Source organism: Phalangium opilio, unplaced genomic scaffold, assembly GCF_054372755.1.
Source record: "Phalangium opilio isolate 3A_F unplaced genomic scaffold, DU_Popi_V2 ptg000032l_1, whole genome shotgun sequence".
In the NCBI taxonomy this organism is placed as follows: Eukaryota; Metazoa; Arthropoda; class Arachnida; order Opiliones; family Phalangiidae; genus Phalangium; species Phalangium opilio.
Window position 1 is genome coordinate 2,060,514 of NW_028324159.1, and position 20,596 is coordinate 2,081,109.

At 41.3% G+C, this 20,596-nt stretch overlaps 60 non-coding genes across 60 annotated transcripts; all 60 read left to right on the plus strand.

Moving 5' to 3' along the window:
- Positions 1–38: 38 nt before the first annotated feature.
- TRNAM-CAU (transfer RNA methionine (anticodon CAU)) lies at positions 39–111 on the plus strand. Its single transcript has one exon. It is a non-coding gene; the product is annotated as a tRNA-Met (tRNA).
- A 487-nt stretch (positions 112–598) lies between these two features.
- Positions 599–671, plus strand: TRNAM-CAU (transfer RNA methionine (anticodon CAU)). The gene has a single exon. It is a non-coding gene; the product is annotated as a tRNA-Met (tRNA).
- Positions 672–738: 67 nt separating this feature from the next.
- On the plus strand, positions 739–811 carry TRNAM-CAU (transfer RNA methionine (anticodon CAU)). Its single transcript has one exon. It is a non-coding gene; the product is annotated as a tRNA-Met (tRNA).
- Positions 812–878: 67 nt separating this feature from the next.
- Positions 879–951, plus strand: TRNAM-CAU (transfer RNA methionine (anticodon CAU)). The gene has a single exon. It is a non-coding gene; the product is annotated as a tRNA-Met (tRNA).
- A 67-nt stretch (positions 952–1,018) lies between these two features.
- TRNAM-CAU (transfer RNA methionine (anticodon CAU)) lies at positions 1,019–1,091 on the plus strand. The gene has a single exon. It is a non-coding gene; the product is annotated as a tRNA-Met (tRNA).
- A 333-nt stretch (positions 1,092–1,424) lies between these two features.
- TRNAM-CAU (transfer RNA methionine (anticodon CAU)) lies at positions 1,425–1,497 on the plus strand. Its single transcript has one exon. It is a non-coding gene; the product is annotated as a tRNA-Met (tRNA).
- Positions 1,498–1,564: 67 nt separating this feature from the next.
- TRNAM-CAU (transfer RNA methionine (anticodon CAU)) lies at positions 1,565–1,637 on the plus strand. Its single transcript has one exon. It is a non-coding gene; the product is annotated as a tRNA-Met (tRNA).
- Positions 1,638–2,124: 487 nt separating this feature from the next.
- Positions 2,125–2,197, plus strand: TRNAM-CAU (transfer RNA methionine (anticodon CAU)). Its single transcript has one exon. It is a non-coding gene; the product is annotated as a tRNA-Met (tRNA).
- A 67-nt stretch (positions 2,198–2,264) lies between these two features.
- Positions 2,265–2,337, plus strand: TRNAM-CAU (transfer RNA methionine (anticodon CAU)). The gene has a single exon. It is a non-coding gene; the product is annotated as a tRNA-Met (tRNA).
- A 67-nt stretch (positions 2,338–2,404) lies between these two features.
- TRNAM-CAU (transfer RNA methionine (anticodon CAU)) lies at positions 2,405–2,477 on the plus strand. Its single transcript has one exon. It is a non-coding gene; the product is annotated as a tRNA-Met (tRNA).
- A 67-nt stretch (positions 2,478–2,544) lies between these two features.
- TRNAM-CAU (transfer RNA methionine (anticodon CAU)) lies at positions 2,545–2,617 on the plus strand. Its single transcript has one exon. It is a non-coding gene; the product is annotated as a tRNA-Met (tRNA).
- Positions 2,618–2,950: 333 nt separating this feature from the next.
- Positions 2,951–3,023, plus strand: TRNAM-CAU (transfer RNA methionine (anticodon CAU)). Its single transcript has one exon. It is a non-coding gene; the product is annotated as a tRNA-Met (tRNA).
- A 67-nt stretch (positions 3,024–3,090) lies between these two features.
- TRNAM-CAU (transfer RNA methionine (anticodon CAU)) lies at positions 3,091–3,163 on the plus strand. Its single transcript has one exon. It is a non-coding gene; the product is annotated as a tRNA-Met (tRNA).
- A 487-nt stretch (positions 3,164–3,650) lies between these two features.
- On the plus strand, positions 3,651–3,723 carry TRNAM-CAU (transfer RNA methionine (anticodon CAU)). The gene has a single exon. It is a non-coding gene; the product is annotated as a tRNA-Met (tRNA).
- A 67-nt stretch (positions 3,724–3,790) lies between these two features.
- On the plus strand, positions 3,791–3,863 carry TRNAM-CAU (transfer RNA methionine (anticodon CAU)). Its single transcript has one exon. It is a non-coding gene; the product is annotated as a tRNA-Met (tRNA).
- Positions 3,864–3,930: 67 nt separating this feature from the next.
- On the plus strand, positions 3,931–4,003 carry TRNAM-CAU (transfer RNA methionine (anticodon CAU)). The gene has a single exon. It is a non-coding gene; the product is annotated as a tRNA-Met (tRNA).
- A 67-nt stretch (positions 4,004–4,070) lies between these two features.
- TRNAM-CAU (transfer RNA methionine (anticodon CAU)) lies at positions 4,071–4,143 on the plus strand. Its single transcript has one exon. It is a non-coding gene; the product is annotated as a tRNA-Met (tRNA).
- A 67-nt stretch (positions 4,144–4,210) lies between these two features.
- On the plus strand, positions 4,211–4,283 carry TRNAM-CAU (transfer RNA methionine (anticodon CAU)). Its single transcript has one exon. It is a non-coding gene; the product is annotated as a tRNA-Met (tRNA).
- Positions 4,284–4,630: 347 nt separating this feature from the next.
- TRNAM-CAU (transfer RNA methionine (anticodon CAU)) lies at positions 4,631–4,703 on the plus strand. The gene has a single exon. It is a non-coding gene; the product is annotated as a tRNA-Met (tRNA).
- A 67-nt stretch (positions 4,704–4,770) lies between these two features.
- TRNAM-CAU (transfer RNA methionine (anticodon CAU)) lies at positions 4,771–4,843 on the plus strand. The gene has a single exon. It is a non-coding gene; the product is annotated as a tRNA-Met (tRNA).
- Positions 4,844–4,910: 67 nt separating this feature from the next.
- Positions 4,911–4,983, plus strand: TRNAM-CAU (transfer RNA methionine (anticodon CAU)). The gene has a single exon. It is a non-coding gene; the product is annotated as a tRNA-Met (tRNA).
- Positions 4,984–5,050: 67 nt separating this feature from the next.
- Positions 5,051–5,123, plus strand: TRNAM-CAU (transfer RNA methionine (anticodon CAU)). Its single transcript has one exon. It is a non-coding gene; the product is annotated as a tRNA-Met (tRNA).
- Positions 5,124–5,190: 67 nt separating this feature from the next.
- Positions 5,191–5,263, plus strand: TRNAM-CAU (transfer RNA methionine (anticodon CAU)). The gene has a single exon. It is a non-coding gene; the product is annotated as a tRNA-Met (tRNA).
- Positions 5,264–5,330: 67 nt separating this feature from the next.
- TRNAM-CAU (transfer RNA methionine (anticodon CAU)) lies at positions 5,331–5,403 on the plus strand. The gene has a single exon. It is a non-coding gene; the product is annotated as a tRNA-Met (tRNA).
- Positions 5,404–5,750: 347 nt separating this feature from the next.
- Positions 5,751–5,823, plus strand: TRNAM-CAU (transfer RNA methionine (anticodon CAU)). The gene has a single exon. It is a non-coding gene; the product is annotated as a tRNA-Met (tRNA).
- Positions 5,824–5,890: 67 nt separating this feature from the next.
- Positions 5,891–5,963, plus strand: TRNAM-CAU (transfer RNA methionine (anticodon CAU)). The gene has a single exon. It is a non-coding gene; the product is annotated as a tRNA-Met (tRNA).
- A 487-nt stretch (positions 5,964–6,450) lies between these two features.
- On the plus strand, positions 6,451–6,523 carry TRNAM-CAU (transfer RNA methionine (anticodon CAU)). Its single transcript has one exon. It is a non-coding gene; the product is annotated as a tRNA-Met (tRNA).
- A 67-nt stretch (positions 6,524–6,590) lies between these two features.
- On the plus strand, positions 6,591–6,663 carry TRNAM-CAU (transfer RNA methionine (anticodon CAU)). The gene has a single exon. It is a non-coding gene; the product is annotated as a tRNA-Met (tRNA).
- A 67-nt stretch (positions 6,664–6,730) lies between these two features.
- TRNAM-CAU (transfer RNA methionine (anticodon CAU)) lies at positions 6,731–6,803 on the plus strand. The gene has a single exon. It is a non-coding gene; the product is annotated as a tRNA-Met (tRNA).
- Positions 6,804–6,870: 67 nt separating this feature from the next.
- On the plus strand, positions 6,871–6,943 carry TRNAM-CAU (transfer RNA methionine (anticodon CAU)). Its single transcript has one exon. It is a non-coding gene; the product is annotated as a tRNA-Met (tRNA).
- Positions 6,944–7,010: 67 nt separating this feature from the next.
- Positions 7,011–7,083, plus strand: TRNAM-CAU (transfer RNA methionine (anticodon CAU)). Its single transcript has one exon. It is a non-coding gene; the product is annotated as a tRNA-Met (tRNA).
- Positions 7,084–7,150: 67 nt separating this feature from the next.
- Positions 7,151–7,223, plus strand: TRNAM-CAU (transfer RNA methionine (anticodon CAU)). Its single transcript has one exon. It is a non-coding gene; the product is annotated as a tRNA-Met (tRNA).
- A 67-nt stretch (positions 7,224–7,290) lies between these two features.
- On the plus strand, positions 7,291–7,363 carry TRNAM-CAU (transfer RNA methionine (anticodon CAU)). The gene has a single exon. It is a non-coding gene; the product is annotated as a tRNA-Met (tRNA).
- Positions 7,364–7,570: 207 nt separating this feature from the next.
- TRNAM-CAU (transfer RNA methionine (anticodon CAU)) lies at positions 7,571–7,643 on the plus strand. Its single transcript has one exon. It is a non-coding gene; the product is annotated as a tRNA-Met (tRNA).
- Positions 7,644–7,710: 67 nt separating this feature from the next.
- On the plus strand, positions 7,711–7,783 carry TRNAM-CAU (transfer RNA methionine (anticodon CAU)). The gene has a single exon. It is a non-coding gene; the product is annotated as a tRNA-Met (tRNA).
- Positions 7,784–7,850: 67 nt separating this feature from the next.
- TRNAM-CAU (transfer RNA methionine (anticodon CAU)) lies at positions 7,851–7,923 on the plus strand. Its single transcript has one exon. It is a non-coding gene; the product is annotated as a tRNA-Met (tRNA).
- A 67-nt stretch (positions 7,924–7,990) lies between these two features.
- On the plus strand, positions 7,991–8,063 carry TRNAM-CAU (transfer RNA methionine (anticodon CAU)). Its single transcript has one exon. It is a non-coding gene; the product is annotated as a tRNA-Met (tRNA).
- Positions 8,064–8,130: 67 nt separating this feature from the next.
- On the plus strand, positions 8,131–8,203 carry TRNAM-CAU (transfer RNA methionine (anticodon CAU)). The gene has a single exon. It is a non-coding gene; the product is annotated as a tRNA-Met (tRNA).
- A 67-nt stretch (positions 8,204–8,270) lies between these two features.
- TRNAM-CAU (transfer RNA methionine (anticodon CAU)) lies at positions 8,271–8,343 on the plus strand. Its single transcript has one exon. It is a non-coding gene; the product is annotated as a tRNA-Met (tRNA).
- A 1,047-nt stretch (positions 8,344–9,390) lies between these two features.
- Positions 9,391–9,463, plus strand: TRNAM-CAU (transfer RNA methionine (anticodon CAU)). Its single transcript has one exon. It is a non-coding gene; the product is annotated as a tRNA-Met (tRNA).
- Positions 9,464–9,530: 67 nt separating this feature from the next.
- TRNAM-CAU (transfer RNA methionine (anticodon CAU)) lies at positions 9,531–9,603 on the plus strand. The gene has a single exon. It is a non-coding gene; the product is annotated as a tRNA-Met (tRNA).
- Positions 9,604–9,811: 208 nt separating this feature from the next.
- TRNAM-CAU (transfer RNA methionine (anticodon CAU)) lies at positions 9,812–9,884 on the plus strand. Its single transcript has one exon. It is a non-coding gene; the product is annotated as a tRNA-Met (tRNA).
- Positions 9,885–10,091: 207 nt separating this feature from the next.
- On the plus strand, positions 10,092–10,164 carry TRNAM-CAU (transfer RNA methionine (anticodon CAU)). Its single transcript has one exon. It is a non-coding gene; the product is annotated as a tRNA-Met (tRNA).
- A 601-nt stretch (positions 10,165–10,765) lies between these two features.
- On the plus strand, positions 10,766–10,838 carry TRNAM-CAU (transfer RNA methionine (anticodon CAU)). Its single transcript has one exon. It is a non-coding gene; the product is annotated as a tRNA-Met (tRNA).
- Positions 10,839–10,905: 67 nt separating this feature from the next.
- TRNAM-CAU (transfer RNA methionine (anticodon CAU)) lies at positions 10,906–10,978 on the plus strand. Its single transcript has one exon. It is a non-coding gene; the product is annotated as a tRNA-Met (tRNA).
- A 207-nt stretch (positions 10,979–11,185) lies between these two features.
- TRNAM-CAU (transfer RNA methionine (anticodon CAU)) lies at positions 11,186–11,258 on the plus strand. The gene has a single exon. It is a non-coding gene; the product is annotated as a tRNA-Met (tRNA).
- A 601-nt stretch (positions 11,259–11,859) lies between these two features.
- Positions 11,860–11,932, plus strand: TRNAM-CAU (transfer RNA methionine (anticodon CAU)). The gene has a single exon. It is a non-coding gene; the product is annotated as a tRNA-Met (tRNA).
- A 67-nt stretch (positions 11,933–11,999) lies between these two features.
- TRNAM-CAU (transfer RNA methionine (anticodon CAU)) lies at positions 12,000–12,072 on the plus strand. The gene has a single exon. It is a non-coding gene; the product is annotated as a tRNA-Met (tRNA).
- Positions 12,073–13,361: 1,289 nt separating this feature from the next.
- On the plus strand, positions 13,362–13,434 carry TRNAM-CAU (transfer RNA methionine (anticodon CAU)). Its single transcript has one exon. It is a non-coding gene; the product is annotated as a tRNA-Met (tRNA).
- A 207-nt stretch (positions 13,435–13,641) lies between these two features.
- Positions 13,642–13,714, plus strand: TRNAM-CAU (transfer RNA methionine (anticodon CAU)). The gene has a single exon. It is a non-coding gene; the product is annotated as a tRNA-Met (tRNA).
- Positions 13,715–14,061: 347 nt separating this feature from the next.
- On the plus strand, positions 14,062–14,134 carry TRNAM-CAU (transfer RNA methionine (anticodon CAU)). The gene has a single exon. It is a non-coding gene; the product is annotated as a tRNA-Met (tRNA).
- A 67-nt stretch (positions 14,135–14,201) lies between these two features.
- Positions 14,202–14,274, plus strand: TRNAM-CAU (transfer RNA methionine (anticodon CAU)). The gene has a single exon. It is a non-coding gene; the product is annotated as a tRNA-Met (tRNA).
- Positions 14,275–15,956: 1,682 nt separating this feature from the next.
- On the plus strand, positions 15,957–16,029 carry TRNAM-CAU (transfer RNA methionine (anticodon CAU)). The gene has a single exon. It is a non-coding gene; the product is annotated as a tRNA-Met (tRNA).
- A 207-nt stretch (positions 16,030–16,236) lies between these two features.
- TRNAM-CAU (transfer RNA methionine (anticodon CAU)) lies at positions 16,237–16,309 on the plus strand. Its single transcript has one exon. It is a non-coding gene; the product is annotated as a tRNA-Met (tRNA).
- A 207-nt stretch (positions 16,310–16,516) lies between these two features.
- On the plus strand, positions 16,517–16,589 carry TRNAM-CAU (transfer RNA methionine (anticodon CAU)). Its single transcript has one exon. It is a non-coding gene; the product is annotated as a tRNA-Met (tRNA).
- A 347-nt stretch (positions 16,590–16,936) lies between these two features.
- On the plus strand, positions 16,937–17,009 carry TRNAM-CAU (transfer RNA methionine (anticodon CAU)). The gene has a single exon. It is a non-coding gene; the product is annotated as a tRNA-Met (tRNA).
- Positions 17,010–17,076: 67 nt separating this feature from the next.
- On the plus strand, positions 17,077–17,149 carry TRNAM-CAU (transfer RNA methionine (anticodon CAU)). Its single transcript has one exon. It is a non-coding gene; the product is annotated as a tRNA-Met (tRNA).
- A 601-nt stretch (positions 17,150–17,750) lies between these two features.
- On the plus strand, positions 17,751–17,823 carry TRNAM-CAU (transfer RNA methionine (anticodon CAU)). Its single transcript has one exon. It is a non-coding gene; the product is annotated as a tRNA-Met (tRNA).
- Positions 17,824–18,030: 207 nt separating this feature from the next.
- On the plus strand, positions 18,031–18,103 carry TRNAM-CAU (transfer RNA methionine (anticodon CAU)). Its single transcript has one exon. It is a non-coding gene; the product is annotated as a tRNA-Met (tRNA).
- Positions 18,104–18,450: 347 nt separating this feature from the next.
- On the plus strand, positions 18,451–18,523 carry TRNAM-CAU (transfer RNA methionine (anticodon CAU)). The gene has a single exon. It is a non-coding gene; the product is annotated as a tRNA-Met (tRNA).
- The last annotated feature ends 2,073 nt before the right edge of the window (positions 18,524–20,596 follow it).

Sequence of the window (20,596 nt, forward strand, 5' to 3'; positions counted from 1 at the left end):
ATACTTGATTGATAAAGTGGTGACGTGTTATTCTAGCAGCCTCGATAGCGCAGTAGTTAGCACGTCAGTCTCATAATCTGAAGGTCGTGAGTTCGATCCTCACTCCGGGCATGAATTTAGCGCTGATTTTCGTTAATAGAATACTTGATTGATAAAGAGGTGAAGTGATCTAATAATAGCATCGATAGCGCAGTAGGTAACGCTTAAGACTCATAATCTGAAGGTAGAGAGTTCGATTCTCACTCAGGGCATGATTTTGGCGCTGATTTTCGTAAATAGAATACTTGATAGATAAAGAGGTGACGTGTTATTCTAACAGCCTCAATAGCGCAGTAGGTAGCCCGTCACTCTCATAATCTGAAGGTCGTGAGCTCGATTCTCACTCAGGGCATGACTTTTACGCTGATTTTCGTAAATAGAATACTTGATTGATAAAGAGGTGAAATGTTTTAATAACAGTCTTGATAGCGCAGTAGGTAGCGCGTCAGTCTCGTAATCTGAAGGTCACAAGTTCGATCCTCACTCGCGTTACGATTTTGGCGCTGATTTTCGTAAATAGAATACTTGATTGATAAAGATGTGAAGTGTTTTAATAACAGCCTCGATGGTGCAGTAGGTAACGCTTTAGTCTCATAATCTGAAGATCGTGAGTTCGATCCTCACTCGGGGCATGATTTAGGCGCTGATTTTCGTTAATAGAATACTTGATTGATAAAGAGGTGACGTGTGATTCTAGCAGCCTCTATAGCGCAGTAGTTAGCGCGTCAGTCTCATAATCTGAAGGTCGTGAGTTCGATCCTCACTCGGGGCATGATTTAGGCGCTGATTTTCGTTAATAGAATACTTGATTAATAAAGAGGTGACGTGTTATTCTAGCAGCCTCGATAGCGCAGTAGTTAGCGCGTCAGTCTCATAATCTGAAGGTCGTGAGTTCGATCCTCACTCGGGGCATGAATTTAGTGCTTATTTTCGTTAATAGAATACTTGATTGATAAAGATGTGAAGTGTTTTAATAACAGCCTCGATGGTGCAGTAGGTAACGCTTTAGTTTCATAATCTGAAGGTCGTGAGTTCGATCCTCACTCGGGGCATGATATAGGCGCTGATTTTCGTTAATGGAATACTTGATTGATAAAGAGGTGACGTGTGATTCTAGCAGCCTCTATAGCGCAGTAGTTAGCGCGTCAGTCTCATAATCTGAAGGTCGTGATTTCGATACTCACTCTGGGCATGAATTTAGCCCTGATTTTCTTTAATATTATACTTGATGGATAAAGAGGTGAAATTATCTAATAACAGTAGGTAACGCTATAGTCTCATAATCTGAAGGTCGTGAGTTCGATCCTCACTCGGGGCATGATTTAGGCGCTGATTTTCGTTAATAGAATACTTGATTGATAAAGAGGTGACGTGTGATTCTAGCAGCCTCTATAGCGCAGTAGTTAGCGCGTCAGTCTCATAATCTGAAGGTCGTGAGTTCGATCCTCACTCGGGGCATGATTTAGGCGCTGATTTTCGTTAATAGAATACTTGATTGATAAAGTGGTGACGTGTTATTCTAGCAGCCTCGATAGCGCAGTAGTTAGCACGTCAGTCTCATAATCTGAAGGTCGTGAGTTCGATCCTCACTCCGGGCATGAATTTAGCGCTGATTTTCGTTAATAGAATACTTGATTGATAAAGAGGTGAAGTGATCTAATAATAGCATCGATAGCGCAGTAGGTAACGCTTAAGACTCATAATCTGAAGGTAGAGAGTTCGATTCTCACTCAGGGCATGATTTTGGAGCTGATTTTCGTAAATAGAATACTTGATAGATAAAGAGGTGACGTGTTATTCTAACAGCCTCAATAGCGCAGTAGGTAGCCCGTCACTCTCATAATCTGAAGGTCGTGAGCTCGATTCTCACTCAGGGCATGACTTTTACGCTGATTTTCGTAAATAGAATACTTGATTGATAAAGAGGTGAAATGTTTTAATAACAGTCTTGATAGCGCAGTAGGTAGCGCGTCAGTCTCGTAATCTGAAGGTCACAAGTTCGATCCTCACTCGCGTTACGATTTTGGCGCTGATTTTCGTAAATAGAATACTTGATTGATAAAGATGTGAAGTGTTTTAATAACAGCCTCGATGGTGCAGTAGGTAACGCTTTAGTCTCATAATCTGAAGATCGTGAGTTCGATCCTCACTCGGGGCATGATTTAGGCGCTGATTTTCGTTAATAGAATACTTGATTGATAAAGAGGTGACGTGTGATTCTAGCAGCCTCTATAGCGCAGTAGTTAGCGCGTCAGTCTCATAATCTGAAGGTCGTGAGTTCGATCCTCACTCGGGGCATGATTTAGGCGCTGATTTTCGTTAATAGAATACTTGATTAATAAAGAGGTGACGTGTTATTCTAGCAGCCTCGATAGCGCAGTAGTTAGCGCGTCAGTCTCATAATCTGAAGGTCGTGAGTTCGATCCTCACTCGGGGCATGAATTTAGTGCTTATTTTCGTTAATAGAATACTTGATTGATAAAGATGTGAAGTGTTTTAATAACAGCCTCGATGGTGCAGTAGGTAACGCTTTAGTTTCATAATCTGAAGGTCGTGAGTTCGATCCTCACTCGGGGCATGATATAGGCGCTGATTTTCGTTAATGGAATACTTGATTGATAAAGAGGTGACGTGTGATTCTAGCAGCCTCTATAGCGCAGTAGTTAGCGCGTCAGTCTCATAATCTGAAGGTCGTGATTTCGATACTCACTCTGGGCATGAATTTAGCCCTGATTTTCTTTAATATTATACTTGATGGATAAAGAGGTGAAATTATCTAATAACAGTAGGTAACGCTATAGTCTCATAATCTGAAGGTCGTGAGTTCGATCCTCACTCGGGGCATGATTTAGGCGCTGATTTTCGTTAATAGAATACTTGATTGATAAAGAGGTGACGTGTGATTCTAGCAGCCTCTATAGCGCAGTAGTTAGCGCGTCAGTCTCATAATCTGAAGGTCGTGAGTTCGATCCTCACTCGGGGCATGATTTAGGCGCTGATTTTCGTTAATAGAATACTTGATTGATAAAGTGGTGACGTGTTATTCTAGCAGCCTCGATAGCGCAGTAGTTAGCACGTCAGTCTCATAATCTGAAGGTCGTGAGTTCGATCCTCACTCCGGGCATGAATTTAGCGCTGATTTTCGTTAATAGAATACTTGATTGATAAAGAGGTGAAGTGATCTAATAATAGCATCGATAGCGCAGTAGGTAACGCTTAAGACTCATAATCTGAAGGTAGAGAGTTCGATTCTCACTCAGGGCATGATTTTGGCGCTGATTTTCGTAAATAGAATACTTGATAGATAAAGAGGTGACGTGTTATTCTAACAGCCTCAATAGCGCAGTAGGTAGCCCGTCACTCTCATAATCTGAAGGTCGTGAGCTCGATTCTCACTCAGGGCATGACTTTTACGCTGATTTTCGTAAATAGAATACTTGATTGATAAAGAGGTGAAATGTTTTAATAACAGTCTTGATAGCGCAGTAGGTAGCGCGTCAGTCTCGTAATCTGAAGGTCACAAGTTCGATCCTCACTCGCGTTACGATTTTGGCGCTGATTTTCGTAAATAGAATACTTGATTGATAAAGATGTGAAGTGTTTTAATAACAGCCTCGATGGTGCAGTAGGTAACGCTTTAGTCTCATAATCTGAAGATCGTGAGTTCGATCCTCACTCGGGGCATGATTTAGGCGCTGATTTTCGTTAATAGAATACTTGATTGATAAAGAGGTGACGTGTGATTCTAGCAGCCTCTATAGCGCAGTAGTTAGCGCGTCAGTCTCATAATCTGAAGGTCGTGAGTTCGATCCTCACTCGGGGCATGATTTAGGCGCTGATTTTCGTTAATAGAATACTTGATTAATAAAGAGGTGACGTGTTATTCCAGCAGCCTCGATAGCGCAGTAGTTAGCGCGTCAGTCTCATAATCTGAAGGTCGTGAGTTCGATCCTCACTCGGGGCATGAATTTAGTGCTTATTTTCGTTAATAGAATACTTGATTGATAAAGATGTGAAGTGTTTTAATAACAGCCTCGATGGTGCAGTAGGTAACGCTTTAGTTTCATAATCTGAAGGTCGTGAGTTCGATCCTCACTCGGGGCATGATATAGGCGCTGATTTTCGTTAATGGAATACTTGATTGATAAAGAGGTGACGTGTGATTCTAGCAGCCTCTATAGCGCAGTAGTTAGCGCGTCAGTCTCATAATCTGAAGGTCGTGAGTTCGATCCTCACTCGGGGCATGATTTAGGCGCTGATTTTGGTTAATAGAATACTTGATTGATAAAGAGCTGACGTGTGATTCTAGCACCCTCGATAGCGCAGTAGTTAGCGCGTCAGTCTCATAATATGAAGGTCGTGAGCTCGATTCTCACTCAGGGCATGACTTTTACGCTGATTTTCGTAAATAGAATACTTGATTGATAAAGAGGTGAAATGTTTTAATAACAGTCTTGATAGCGCAGTAGGTAGCGCGTCAGTCTCGTAATCTGAAGGTCACAAGTTCGATCCTCACTCGCGTTACGATTTTGGCGCTGATTTTCGTAAATAGAATACTTGATTGATAAAGATGTGAAGTGTTTTAATAACAGCCTCGATGGTGCAGTAGGTAACGCTTTAGTCTCATAATCTGAAGATCGTGAGTTCGATCCTCACTCGGGGCATGATTTAGGCGCTGATTTTCGTTAATAGAATACTTGATTGATAAAGAGGTGACGTGTGATTCTAGCAGCCTCTATAGCGCAGTAGTTAGCGCGTCAGTCTCATAATCTGAAGGTCGTGAGTTCGATCCTCACTCGGGGCATGATTTAGGCGCTGATTTTCGTTAATAGAATACTTGATTAATAAAGAGGTGACGTGTTATTCTAGCAGCCTCGATAGCGCAGTAGTTAGCGCGTCAGTCTCATAATCTGAAGGTCGTGAGTTCGATCCTCACTCGGGGCATGAATTTAGTGCTTATTTTCGTTAATAGAATACTTGATTGATAAAGATGTGAAGTGTTTTAATAACAGCCTCGATGGTGCAGTAGGTAACGCTTTAGTTTCATAATCTGAAGGTCGTGAGTTCGATCCTCACTCGGGGCATGATATAGGCGCTGATTTTCGTTAATAGAATACTTGATTGATAAAGAGGTGACGTGTGATTCTAGCAGCCTGTATAGCGCAGTAGTTAGCGCGTCAGTCTCATAATCTGAAGGTCGTGAGTTCGATCCTCACTCGGGGCATGATTTAGGCGCTGATTTTCGTTAATAGAATACTTGATTGATAAAGAGCTGACGTGTGATTCTAGCAGCCTCGATAGCGCAGTAGTTAGCGCGTCAGTCTCATAATCTGAAGGTCGTGAGTTCGATCCTCACTCGGGGCATGAATTTAGTGCTGATTTTCGTTAATAGAATACTTGATTGATAAAGAGGTGAAATGATCTAATAATAGCCTCGATAGCGCAGTAGGTAAGGCTTAAGACTCATAATCTGAAGGTTGAGAGTTCGATTCTCACTCTGGGCATGATTTTGGCGCTGATTTACGTAAATAGAATACTTGATAGATAAAGAGGTGACGTGTTATTCTAACAGCCTCGATAGCGCAGTGGGTAGCCCGTCACTCTCATAATCTGAAGGTCGTGAGTTCGATCCTCACTCAGAGCATGAATTTAGCGCTGATTTTCGTTAATATTATATTTGATTGATAAAGATTTGAAGTGTTTTAATTACAGCCTCGATGGCGCAGTAGGTAACGCTTAAGTTTCATAATCTGAAGGTCGTGAGTTCGATCCTCACTCGGGGCATGATTTAGGCGCTGATTTTCGTTAATAGAATACTTGATTGATAAAGAGGTGACGTGTGATTCTAGCAGCCTCTATAGCGCAGTAGTTAGCGCGTCAGTCTCATAATCTGAAGGTCGTGAGTTCGATCCTCACTCAGGGCATGAATTTAGCGCTGATTTTCGTTAATATTATATTTGATTGATAAAGATTTGAAGTGGTTTAATAACAGCCTCGATGGCGCAGTAGGTAACGCTTAAGTCTCATGATCTGAAGGTCGTGAGTTCGATTCTCACTCAGGGCATGACTTTTACGCTGATTTTCGTAAATAGAATACTTGATTGATAAAGAGGTGAAATGTTTTAATAAAAGTCTTGATAGCGCAGTAGGTAGCGCGTCAGTCTCGTAATCTGAAGGTCGCAAGTTCGATCCTCACTCGCGTTACGATTTTGGCGCTGATTTTCGTAAATAGAATACTTGATTGATAAAGATGTGAAGTGTTTTAATAACAGCCTCGATGGTGCAGTAGGTAACGCTTTAGTCTCATAATCTGAAGATCGTGAGTTCGATTCTCACTAAGGGCATGATTTAGGCGCAGATTTTCGTTAATAGAATACTTGATTGATAAAGAGGTGACGTGTGATTCTAGCAGCCTCTATAGCGCAGTAGTTAGCGCGTCAGTCTCATAATCTGAAGGTCGTGAGTTCGATCCTCACTCGGGGCATGATTTAGGCGCTGATTTTCGTTACTAGAATACTTGATTAATAAAGAGGTGACGTGTTATTCTAGCAGCCTCGATAGCGCAGTAGTTAGCGCGTCAGTCTCATAATTTGAAGGTCGTGAGTTCGATCCTCACTCGGGGCATGATTTAGGCGCTGATTTTCGTTAATAGAATACTTGATTGATAAAGAGGTGACGTGTGATTCTAGCAGCCTCTATAGCGCAGTAGTTAGCGCGTCAGTCTCATAATCTGAAGGTCGTGAGTTCGATCCTCACTCGGGGCATGATTTAGGCTCTGATTTTCGTTAATAGAATACTTGATTAATAAAGAGGTGACGTGTTATTCTAGCAGCCTCGATAGCGCAGTAGTTAGCGCGTCAGTCTCATAATCTGAAGGTCGTGAGTTCGATCCTCACTCGGGGCATGAATTTAGTGCTTATTTTCGTTAATAGAATACTTGATTGATAAAGATGTGAAGTGTTTTAATAACAGCCTCGATGGTGCAGTAGGTAACGCTTTAGTTTCATAATCTGAAGGTCGTGAGTTCGATCCTCACTCGGGGCATGATATAGGCGCTGATTTTCGTTAATGGAATACTTGATTGATAAAGAGGTGACGTGTGATTCTAGCAGCCTCTATAGCGCAGTAGTTAGCGCGTCAGTCTCATAATCTGAAGGTCGTGAGTTCGATCCTCACTCGGGGCATGATTTAGGCGCTGATTTTGGTTAATAGAATACTTGATTGATAAAGAGCTGACGTGTGATTCTAGCAGCCTCGATAGCGCAGTAGTTAGCGCGTCAGTCTCATAATCTGAAGGTCGTGAGCTCGATTCTCACTCAGGGCATGACTTTTACGCTGATTTTCGTAAATAGAATAATTGATTGATAAAGAGGTGAAATGTTTTAATAACAGTCTTGATAGCGCAGTAGGTAGCGCGTCAGTCTCGTAATCTGAAGGTCACAAGTTCGATCCTCACTCGCGTTACGATTTTGGCGCTGATTTTCGTAAATAGAATACTTGATTGATAAAGATGTGTAGTGTTTTAATAACAGCCTCGATGGTGCAGTAGGTAACGCTTTAGTCTCATAATCTGAAGATCGTGAGTTCGATCCTCACTCGGGGCATGATTTAGGCGCTGATTTTCGTTAATAGAATACTTGATTGATAAAGAGGTGACGTGTGATTCTAGCAGCCTCTATAGCGCAGTAGTTAGCGCGTCAGTCTCATAATCTGAAGGTCGTGAGTTCGATCCTCACTCGGGGCATGATTTAGGCGCTGATTTTCGTTAATAGAATACTTGATTAATAAAGAGGTGACGTGTTATTCTAGCAGCCTCGATAGCGCAGTAGTTAGCGCGTCAGTCTCATAATCTGAAGGTCGTGAGTTCGATCCTCACTCGGGGCATGAATTTAGTGCTTATTTTCGTTAATAGAATACTTGATTGATAAAGATGTGAAGTGTTTTAATAACAGCCTCGATGGTGCAGTAGGTAACGCTTTAGTTTCATAATCTGAAGGTCGTGAGTTCGATCCTCACTCGGGGCATGATATAGGCGCTGATTTTCGTTAATAGAATACTTGATTGATAAAGAGGTGACGTGTGATTCTAGCAGCCTCTATAGCGCAGTAGTTCGCGCGTCAGTCTCATAATCTGAAGGTCGTGAGTTCGATCCTCACTCGGGGCATGATTTAGGCGCTGATTTTCGTTAATAGAATACTTGATTGATAAAGAGCTGACGTGTGATTCTAGCAGCCTCGATAGCGCAGTAGTTAGCGCGTCAGTCTCATAATCTGAAGGTCGTGAGTTCGATCCTCACTCGGGGCATGAATTTAGTGCTGATTTTCGTTAATAGAATACTTGATTGATAAAGAGGTGAAGTGATCTAATAATAGCCTCGATAGCGCAGTAGGTAAGGCTTAAGACTCATAATCTGAAGGTTGAGAGTTCGATTCTCACTCTGGGCATGATTTTGGCGCTGATTTACGTAAATAGAATACTTGATAGATAAAGAGGTGACGTGTTATTCTAACAGCCTCGATAGCGCAGTGGGTAGCCCGTCACTCTCATAATCTGAAGGTCGTGAGTTCGATCCTTACTCAGAGCATGAATTTAGCGCTGATTTTCGTTAATATTATATTTGATTGATAAAGATTTGAAGTGTTTTAATTACAGCCTCGATGGCGCAGTAGGTAACGCTTAAGTTTCATAATCTGAAGGTCGTGAGTTCGATCCTCACTCGGGTCATGATTTAGGCGCTGATTTTCGTTAATAGAATACTTGATTGATAAAGAGGTGACGTGTGATTCTAGCAGCCTCTATAGCGCAGTAGTTAGCTCGTCAGTCTCATAATCTGAAGGTCGTGAGTTCGATCCTCACTCAGGGCATGAATTTAGCGCTGATTTTCGTTAATATTATATTTGATTGATAAAGATTTGAAGTGGTTTAATAACAGCCTCGATGGCGCAGTAGGTAACGCTTAAGTCTCATGATCTGAAGGTCGTGAGTTCGATTCTCACTCAGGGCATGACTTTTACGCTGATTTTCGTAAATAGAATACTTGATTGATAAAGAGGTGAAATGTTTTAATAAAAGTCTTGATAGCGCAGTAAGTAGCGCGTCAGTCTCGTAATCTGAAGGTCGCAAGTTCGATCCTCACTCGCGTTACGATTTTGGCGCTGATTTTCGTAAATAGAATACTTGATTGATAAAGATGTGAAGTGTTTTAATAACAGCCTCGATGGTGCAGTAGGTAACGCTTTAGTCTCATAATCTGAAGATCGTGAGTTCGATTCTCACTAAGGGCATGATTTAGGCGCAGATTTTCGTTAATAGAATACTTGATTGATAAAGAGGTGACGTGTGATTCTAGCAGCCTCTATAGCGCAGTAGTTAGCGCGTCAGTCTCATAATCTGAAGGTCGTGAGTTCGATCCTCACTCGGGGCATGATTTAGGCGCTGATTTTCGTTAATAGAATACTTGATTAATAAAGAGGTGACGTGTTATTCTAGCAGCCTCGATAGCGCAGTAGTTAGCGCGTCAGTCTCATAATTTGAAGGTCGTGAGTTCGATCCTCACTCGGGGTATGATTTAGGCGCTGATTTTCGTTAATAGAATACTTGATTGATAAAGAGGTGACGTGTGATTCTAGCAGCCTCTATAGCGCAGTAGTTAGCGCATTCAGTCTCATAATCTGAAGGTCGTGAGTTCGATCCTCACTCGGGGCATGATTTAGGCGCTGACTTTCCTTAATAGAATACTTGATTAATAAAGAGGTGACGTGTGATTCTAGCAGCCTCGATAGCGCAGTAGTTAGCGCGTCAGTCTCATAATCTGAAGGTCGTGAGTTCGATCCTCACTCGGGGCATGAAGTTAGCGCTGATTTTCGTTAATAGAATACTTGATTGATAAAGAGGTGAAGTGATCTAATTATAGCCTCGATAGCGCAGTAGGTAAGGTTAAAGACTCATAATCTGAAGGTTGAGAGTTCGATTCTCACTCTGGGCATGATTTTGGCGCTGATTTACGTAAATAGAATACTTGATAGATAAAGAGGTGACGTGTTATTCTAGCAGCCTCGATAGCGCAGTAGTTAGCGCGTCAGTCTCATAATTTGAAGGTCGTGAGTTCGATCCTCACTCGGGGTATGATTTAGGCGCTGATTTTCGTTAATAGAATACTTGATTGATTAAGAGGTGACGTGTGATTCTAGCAGCCTCGATAGCGCAGTGGGTAGCCCGTCACTCTCATAATCTGAAGGTCGTGAGTTCGATCCTCACTCAGGGCATGAATTTAGCGCTGATTTTCGTTAATATTATATTTGATTGATAAAGATTTGAAGTGTTTTAATAACAGCCAAGATGGCGCAGTAGGTAACGCTTTAGTCTCATGATCTGAAGGTCGTGAGTTCGATTATCACTCAGGGCATGACTTTTACGCTGATTTTCGTAAATATAATACTTGATTGATAAAGAGGTGAAATGTTTTAATAACAGTCTTGATAGCGCAGTAGGTAGCGCGTCAGTCTCGTATTCTGAAGGTTGCAAGTTCGATCCTCACTCGCGTTATGATTTTCTTTAATATTATACCTGATGGACAAAGAGGTGAAATGATCTAATAACAGTAGGTAACGCTTTAGTCTCATAATCTGAAGGTCGTGAGTTCGATCCTCACTCGGGGCATGATTTAGGCACTGATTTTCGTTAATAGAATACTTGATTGATAAAGAAGTGACGTGTGATTCTAGCAGCCTCTATAGCGCAGTAGTTAGCGCGTCAGTCTCATAATCTGAAGGTCGTGAGTTCGATCCTCACTCGGGGCATGATTTAGGCGCTGACTTTCCTTAATAGAATACTTGATTAATAAAGAGGTGACGTGTGATTCTAGCAGCCTCGATAGCGCAGTAGTTAGCGCGTTAGTCTCATAATCTGAAGGTCGTGAGTTCGATCCTCACTCGGGGCATGAAGTTAGCGCTGATTTTCGTTAATAGAATACTTGATTGATAAAGAGGTGAAGTGATCTAATAATAGCCTCGATAGCGCAGTAGGTAAGGTTTAAGACTCATAATCTGAAGGTTGAGAGTTCGATTCTCACTCTGGGCATGATTTTGGCGCTGATTTACGTAAATAGAATACTTGATAGATAAAGAGGTGACGTGTTATTCTAGCAGCCTCGATAGCGCAGTAGTTAGCGCGTCAGTCTCATAATTTGAAGGTCGTGAGTTCGATCCTCACTCGGGGTATGATTTAGGCGCTGATTTTCGTTAATAGAATACTTGATTGATTAAGAGGTGACGTGTGATTCTAGCAGCCTCGATAGCGCAGTGGGTAGCCCGTCACTCTCATAATCTGAAGGTCGTGAGTTCGATCCTCACTCAGGGCATGAATTTAGCGCTGATTTTCGTTAATATTATATTTGATTGATAAAGATTTGAAGTGTTTTAATAACAGCCAAGATGGCGCAGTAGGTAACGCTTTAGTCTCATGATCTGAAGGTCGTGAGTTCGATTATCACTCAGGGCATGACTTTTACGCTGATTTTCGTAAATATAATACTTGATTGATAAAGAGGTGAAATGTTTTAATAACAGTCTTGATAGCGCAGTAGGTAGCGCGTCAGTCTCGTATTCTGAAGGTTGCAAGTTCGATCCTCACTCGCGTTATGATTTTCTTTAATATTATACCTGATGGACAAAGAGGTGAAATGATCTAATAACAGTAGGTAACGCTTTAGTCTCATAATCTGAAGGTCGTGAGTTCGATCCTCACTCGGGGCATGATTTAGGCACTGATTTTCGTTAATAGAATACTTGATTGATAAAGAAGTGACGTGTGATTCTAGCAGCCTCTATAGCGCAGTAGTTAGCGCGTCAGTCTCATAATCTGAAGGTCGTGAGTTCGATCCTCACTCGGGGCATGATTTAGGCGCTGACTTTCCTTAATAGAATACTTGATTAATAAAGAGGTGACGTGTGATTCTAGCAGCCTCGATAGCGCAGTAGTTAGCGCGTTAGTCTCATAATCTGAAGGTCGTGAGTTCGATCCTCACTCGGGGCATGAAGTTAGCGCTGATTTTCGTTAATAGAATACTTGATTGATAAAGAGGTGAAGTGATCTAATAATAGCCTCGATAGCGCAGTAGGTAAGGTTTAAGACTCATAATCTGAAGGTTGAGAGTTCGATTCTCACTCTGGGCATGATTTTGGCGCTGATTTACGTAAATAGAATACTTGATAGATAAAGAGGTGACGTGTTATTCTAACAGCCTCGATAGCGCAGTGGGTAGCCCGTCACTCTCATAATCTGAAGGTCGTGAGTTCGATCCTCACTCAGGGCATGAATTTAGCGCTGATTTTCGTTAATATTATATTTGATTGATAAAGATTTGAAGTTATTTAATAACAGCCTCGATGGCGCAGTAGGTAACGCTTTAGTCTCATGATCTGAAGGTCGTGAGTTCGATTATCACTCAGGGCATGACTTTTACGCTGATGTTCGTAAATAGAATACTTGATTGATAAAGAGGTGAAATGTTTTAATATCAGTCTTGATAGCGCAGTAGGTAGCGCGTCAGTCTCGTAATCTGAAGGTTGCAAGTTCGATCCTCACTCGCGTTATGATTTTCTTTAATATTATACTTGATGGATAAAGAGGTGAAATGATCTAATAACAGTAGGTAACGCTTTAGTCTCATAATCTGAAGGTCGTGAGTTCGATCCTCATTCGGGGCATGATTTAGGCGCTGATTTTCGTTAATAGAATACTTGATTGATAAAGAGGTGACGTGTTATTCTGGCAGCCTTGATAGTGCAGTAGGTAGCGCGTCGTTCTCATAATCATAAGGTCGTGAGTTCGATCCTCACTCGGGGCATGATTTTCTTTAATATTATACTTGATTGATAAAGAGGTGAAATGTATTAATAAAAGTCTTGATAGCGCAGTAGGTAGCGCGTCAGTCTCGTAATCTGAAGGTCGCAAGTTCGATCCTCACTCGCGTTACGATTTTGGCGCTGATTTTCGTAAATAGAATACTTGATTGATAAAGATGTGAAGTGTTTTAATAACAGCCTCGATGGTGCAGTAGGTAACGCTTTAGTCTCATAATCTGAAGATCGTGAGTTCGATTCTCACTAAGGGCATGACTTTGGCGCTGATTATCGTAAATAGAATACTTGATTGATAAAGAGGTGACGTGTGATTCTAGCAGACTCTATAGCGCAGTAGTTAGCGCGTCAGTCTCATAATCTGAAGGTCGTGAGTTCGATCCTCACTCGGGGCATGATTTAGGCGCTGATTTTCGTTAATACAATACTTCATTGATAAAGAGGTGACGTGTGATTCTAGCAGCCTCTATAGCGCAGTAGTTAGCGCGTCAGTCTCATAATCTGAAGGTCGTGAGTTCGATCCTCACTCGGGGCATGATTTAGAAGCTGATTTTCGTTAATAGAATACTTGATTAATAAAGAGGTGACGTGTTATTCTAGCAGCCTCGAAAGCGAATTAGTTAGCGCGTCAGTCTCATAATCTGAAGGTCGTGAGTTCGATCCTCACTCGGGGCATGATTTAGGCGCTGATTTTCGTTAATAGAATACTTGATTGATAAAGAGGTGACGTGTGATTCTAGCAGCCTCGATAGCGCAGTAGTTAGCGCGTCAGTCTCATAATCTGAAGGTCGTGAGTTCGATCCTCACTCGGGGCATGAATTTAGTGCTGATTTTCGTTAATAGAATACTTGATTGATAAAGAGGTGAAAAGATCTAATAATAGCCTCGATAGCGCAGTAGGTAAGGCTTAAGACTCATAATCTGAAGGTTGAGAGTTCGATTCTCACTCTGGGCATGATTTTGGCGCTGATTTACGTAAATAGAATACTTGATAGATAAAGAGGTGACGTGTTATTCTTACAGCCTCGATAGCGCAGTGGGTAGCCCGTCACTCTCATAATCTGAAGGTCGTGAGTTCGATCCTCACTCAGAGCATGAATTTAGCGCTGATTTTCGTTAATATTATATTTGATTGATAAAGATTTGAAGTGTTTTAAAAACAGCCTCGATGGCGCAGTAGGTAACGCTTAAGTTTCATAATCTGAAGGTCGTGAGTTCGATCCTCACTCGGGGCATGATTTAGGCGCTGATTTTCGTTAATAGAATACTTGATTGATAAAGAGGTGACGTGTGATTCTAGCAGCCTCTATAGCGCAGTAGTTAGCGCGTCAGTCTCATAATCTGAAGGTCGTGAGTTCGATCCTCACTCAGGGCATGAATTTAGCGCTGATTTTCGTTAATATTATATTTGATTGATAAAGATTTGAAGTGATTTAATGACAGCCTCGATGGCGCAGTAGGTAACGCTTTAGTCTCATGATCTGAAGGTCGTGAGTTCGATTATCACTCAGGGCATGACTTTTACGCTGATGTTCGTAAATAGAATACTTGATTGATAAAGAGGTGAAATGTTTTAATATCAGTCTTGATAGCGCAGTAGGTAGCGCGTCAGTCTCGTAATCTGAAGGTTGCAAGTTCGATCCTCACTCGCGTTATGATTTTCTTTAATATTATACTTGATGGATAAAGAGGTGAAATGATCTAATAACAGTAGGTAACGCTTTAGTCTCATGATCTGAAGGTCGTGAGTTCGATCCTCATTCTGGGCATGATTTAGGCGCTGATTTTCGTTAATAGAATACTTGATTGATAAAGAGGTGACGTGTGATTCTAGCAGACTCTATAGCGCAGTAGTTAGCGCGTTAGTCTCATAATCTGAAGGTCGTGAGTTCGATCCTCACTCGGGGCATGAAGTTAGCGCTGATTTTCGTTAATAGAATACTTGATTGATAAAGAGGTGAAGTGATCTAATAATAGCCTCGATAGCGCAGTAGGTAAGGTTTAAGACTCATAATCTGAAGGTTGAGAGTTCGATTCTCACTCTGGGCATGATTTTGGCGCTGATTTACGTAAATAGAATACTTGATAGATAAAGAGGTGACGTGTTATTCTAACAGCCTCGATAGCGCAGTGGGTAGCCCGTCACTCTCATAATCTGAAGGTCGTGAGTTCGATCCTCACTCAGGGCATGAATTTAGCGCTGATTTTCGTTAATATTATATTTGATTGATAAAGATTTGAAGTTATTTAATAACAGCCTCGATGGCGCAGTAGGTAACGCTTTAGTCTCATGATCTGAAGGTCGTGAGTTCGATTATCACTCAGGGCATGACTTTTACGCTGATGTTCGTAAATAGAATACTTGATTGATAAAGAGGTGAAATGTTTTAATATCAGTCTTGATAGCGCAGTAGGTAGCGCGTCAGTCTCGTAATCTGAAGGTTGCAAGTTCGATCCTCACTCGTGTTATGATTTTCTTTAATATTATACTTGATGGATAAAGAGGTGAAATGATCTAATAACAGTAGGTAACGCTTTAGTCTCATAATCTGAAGGTCGTGAGTTCGATCCTCATTCGGGGCATGATTTAGGCGCTGATTTTCGTTAATAGAATACTTGATTGATAAAGAGGTGACGTGTTATTCTGGCAGCCTCGATAGTGCAGTAGGTAGCGCGTCGTTCTCATAATCATAAGGTCGTGAGTTCGATCCTCACTCGGGGCATGATTTTCTTTAATATTATACTTGATTGATAAAGAGGTGAAATGTATTAATAAAAGTCTTGATAGCGCAGTAGGTAGCGCGTCAGTCTCGTAATCTGAAGGTCGCAAGTTCGATCCTCACTCGCGTTACGATTTTGGCGCTGATTTTCGTAAATAGAATACTTGATTGATAAAGATGTGTAGTGTTTTAATAACAGCCTCGATGGTGCAGTAGGTAACGCTTTAGTCTCATAATCTGAAGATCGTGAGTTCGATTCTCACTAAGGGCATGACTTTGGCGCTGATTATCGTAAATAGAATACTTGATTGATAAAGAGATGAAATGATTAATAACAGCCTCGATGGTGCAGTAGGTAACGCTTTAGTTTCATAATCTGAAGGTCGTGAGTTCGATCCTCACTCGGGGCATGATTTAGGCGCTGATTTTCGTTAATAGAATACTTGATTGATAAAGAGGTGACGTGTGATTCTAGCAGACTCTATAGCGCAGTAGTTAGCGCGTCAGTCTCATAATCTGAAGGTCGTGAGTTCGATCCTCACTCGGGGCATGATTTAGGCGCTGATTTTCGTTAATAGAATACTTGATTGATAAAGAGGTGACGTGTGATTCTAGCAGCCTCTATAGCGCAGTAGTTAGCGCGTCAGTCTCATAATCTGAAGGTCGTGAGTTCGATCCTCACTCGGGGCATGATTTAGAAGCTGATTTTCGTTAATAGAATACTTGATTAATAAAGAGGTGACGTGTTATTCTAGCAGCCTCGAAAGCGAATTAGTTAGCGCGTCAGTCTCATAATCTGAAGGTCGTGAGTTCGATCCTCACTCGGGGCATGATTTAGGCGCTGATTTTCGTTAATAGAATACTTGATTGATAAAGAGGTGACGTGTGATTCTAGCAGCCTCGATAGCGCAGTAGTTAGCGCGTCAGTCTCATAATCTGAAGGTCGTGATTTCGATCCTCACTCGGGGCATGAATTTAGTGCTGATTTTCGTTAATAGAATACTTGATTGATAAAGAGGTGAAAAGATCTAATAATAGCCTCGATAGCGCAGTAGGTAAGGCTTAAGACTCATAATCTGAAGGTTGAGAGTTCGATTCTCACTCTGGGCATGATTTTGGCGCTGATTTACGTAAATAGAATACTTGATAGATAAAGAGGTGACGTGTTATTCTTACAGCCTCGATAGCGCAGTGGGTAGCCCGTCACTCTCATAATCTGAAGGTCGTGAGTTCGATCCTCACTCAGAGCATGAATTTAGCGCTGATTTTCGTTAATATTATATTTGATTGATAAAGATTTGAAGTGTTTTAAAAACAGCCTCGATGGCGCAGTAGGTAACGCTTAAGTTTCATAATCTGAAGGTCGTGAGTTCGATCCTCACTCGGGGCATGATTTAGGCGCTGATTTTCGTTAATAGAATACTTGATTGATAAAGAGGTGACGTGTGATTCTAGCAGCCTCTATAGCGCAGTAGTTAGCGCGTCAGTCTCATAATCTGAAGGTCGTGAGTTCGATCCTCACTCAGGGCATGAATTTAGCGCTGATTTTCGTTAATATTATATTTGATTGATAAAGATTTGAAGTGATTTAATGACAGCCTCGATGGCGCAGTAGGTAACGCTTTAGTCTCATGATCTGAAGGTCGTGAGTTCGATTATCACTCAGGGCATGACTTTTACGCTGATGTTCGTAAATAGAATACTTGATTGATAAAGAGGTGAAATGTTTTAATATCAGTCTTGATAGCGCAGTAGGTAGCGCGTCAGTCTCGTAATCTGAAGGTTGCAAGTTCGATCCTCACTCGCGTTATGATTTTCTTTAATATTATACTTGATGGATAAAGAGGTGAAATGATCTAATAACAGTAGGTAACGCTTTAGTCTCATAATCTGAAGGTCGTGAGTTCGATCCTCATTCTGGGCATGATTTAGGCGCTGATTTTCGTTAATAGAATACTTGATTGATAAAGAGGTGACGTGTGATTCTAGCAGACTCTATAGCGCAGTAGTTAGCGCGTCAGTCTCATAATCTGAAGGTCGTGAGTTCGATCCTCACTCGGGGCATGATTTAGGCGCTGATTTTCGTTAATAGAATACTTGATTGATAAAGAGGTGACGTGTGATTCTAGCAGCCTCTATAGCGCAGTAGTTAGCGCGTCAGTCTCATAATCTGAAGGTCGTGAGTTCGATCCTCACTCGGGGCATGATTTAGAAGCTGATTTTCGTTAATAGAATACTTGATTAATAAAGAGGTGACGTGTTATTCTAGCAGCCTCGAAAGCGAATTAGTTAGCGCGTCAGTCTCATAATCTGAAGGTCGTGAGTTCGATCCTCACTCGGGGCATGATTTAGGCGCTGATTTTCGTTAATAGAATACTTGATTGATAAAGAGGTGACGTGTGATTCTAGCAGCCTCGATAGCGCAGTAGTTAGCGCGTCAGTCTCATAATCTGAAGGTCGTGAGTTCGATCCTCACTCGGGGCATGAATTTAGTGCTGATTTTCGTTAATAGAATACTTGATTGATAAAGAGGTGAAAAGATCTAATAATAGCCTCGATAGCGCAGTAGGTAAGGCTTAAGACTAATAATCTGAAGGTTGAGAGTTCGATTCTCACTCTGGGCATGATTTTGGCGCTGATTTACGTAAATAGAATACTTGATAGATAAAGAGGTGACGTGTTATTCTTACAGCCTCGATAGCGCAGTGGGTAGCCCGTCACTCTCATAATCTGAAGGTCGTGAGTTCGATCCTCACTCAGAGCATGAATTTAGCGCTGATTTTCGTTAATATTATATTTGATTGATAAAGATTTGAAGTGTTTTAAAAACAGCCTCGATGGCGCAGTAGGTAACGCTTAAGTTTCATAATCTGAAGGTCGTGAGTTCGATCCTCACTCGGGGCATGATTTAGGCGCTGATTTTCGTTAATAGAATACTTGATTGATAAAGAGGTGACGTGTGATTCTAGCAGCCTCTATAGCGCAGTAGGTAGCGCGTCGTTCTCATAATCATAAAGTCGTGAGTTCGATCCTCACTCGGGGCATGATTTTCTTTAATATTATACTTGATTGATAAAGAGGTGAAACGTTTTAATAAAAGTCTTGATAGCGCAGTAGGTAGCGCGTCAGTCTCGTAATCTGAAGGTTGCAAGTTCGATCCTCACTTGCGTTATGATTTTCTTTAATATTATACTTGATGGATAAAGAGGTGAAATGATCTAATAACAGTAGGTAACGCTTTAGCCTCATAATCTGAAGGTCGTGAGTTCGATCCTCACTCGGGGCATGATTTAGGCGCTGATTTTCGTTAATAGAATACTTGATTGATAAAGAGGTGACGTGTTATTCTGGCAGTCTCGATAGCGCAGTAGGTAGCGCGTCGTTCTCATAATCATAAGGTCGTGAGTTCGATCCTCACTCGGGGCATGAATTTAGCGCTGATTTTCGATAATATTATATTTGATTGATAAAGATTTGAAGTGTTTTAATAACAGCCTCGATGGCGCAGTAGGTAACGCTTTAGTCTCATGATCTGAAGGTCGTGAGCTCGATTCTCACTCGAATTATGATTTTGGCGCTGATTTACGTAAATAGAATACTTGATTGATAAAGATGTGAAATGTTTTAATAACAGCCTCGATTGCGCAGTAGGTAACGATTGAGTCTCATTATCTGAAGGTCGTGAGTTCGATATTCACTCAGGGAATGACTTTGGCGCTGACTTTCGTAAATAGAATACTTGATTGATAAAGAGATAAAAGATCAATAACAGTCTCGATAGCGCAGTAGATAGCGCGTCAGTCTCATAGTCTGAAGGTCGTCAGTTCGATCCGCACTCGGGGCATGATTTTCGCGCTGATTTTCGTTAATATTATATTTGATTGATAAAGATGTGAAGTGTTTTAATAACAGCCTCGATGGCGCAGTAGGTAACGCTTTAGTCTCATTATCTGAAGATCGTGAGTTCGATTCTCACTAAGGGCATGACTTGGGCGCTGATTATCGTAAATAGAATACTTGATTGATAAAGAGATGAAATGATTAATAACAGCCTCGATAGCGCAGTAGGTAACACTTCAGTCTCATAATCTGAAGGTCGCGAGTTCGATCCTCGCTCGAGTTATAATTTTGGCGCTGATTTTCGTAAATAGAATACTTGGTTGATGAAGATTTGAAATGTTTTAATATCAGCCTCGATGGCGCAGTAGGTAACGATTTAGTCTCATAATCTGAAGGTCGTAAGTTCGATTCTCACTCAGGGCATGACTTTTACGCTGATTTTCGTAAATGAATACTTGATTGATAAAGAGGTGAAATGTTTTAATAACAGTCTTGATAGCGCAGTAGGTAGCGCGTCAGTCTCATAATCTGAAGGTCGCGAGTTCGATCCTCACTCGAATTATGATTTTGGCGCTGATTTTCGTAAATAGATTACTTGACTGATAAAGAGATGAAATTATTAATAACAGCCTCGATAGCACAGTAGGTAAGGCTTAAGACTCATAATCTGAAGGTTGAGAGTTCGATTCTCGCTCTGGGCATGATTTTGGCGCTGATTTACGTAAATAGAATACTTGATAGATAAAGAGGTGACGTGTTATTCTAACAGCCTCGATAGCGCAGTGGGTAGCCCGTCACTCTCATAATCTGAAGGTCGTGAGTTCGATCCTCACTCAGGGCATGAATTTAGCGCTGATTTTCGTTAATATTATATTTGATTGATAAAGATTTGAAGTGTTTTAATAACAGCCTCGATGGCGCAGTAGGTAACGCTTTAGTCTCATAATCTGAAGATCGTGACTTCGATTCTCACTAAGGGCATGACTTTGGCGCTGATTTTCGTAAATAGAATACTTGATTGATAAAGAGGTGAAATGTTTTAATAACAGTCTTGATAGCGCAGCAGGTAGCGTGTCAGTCTCGTAATCTGAAGGTTGCAAGTTCGATCCTCTCGCGTTATGATTTTCTTTAATATTA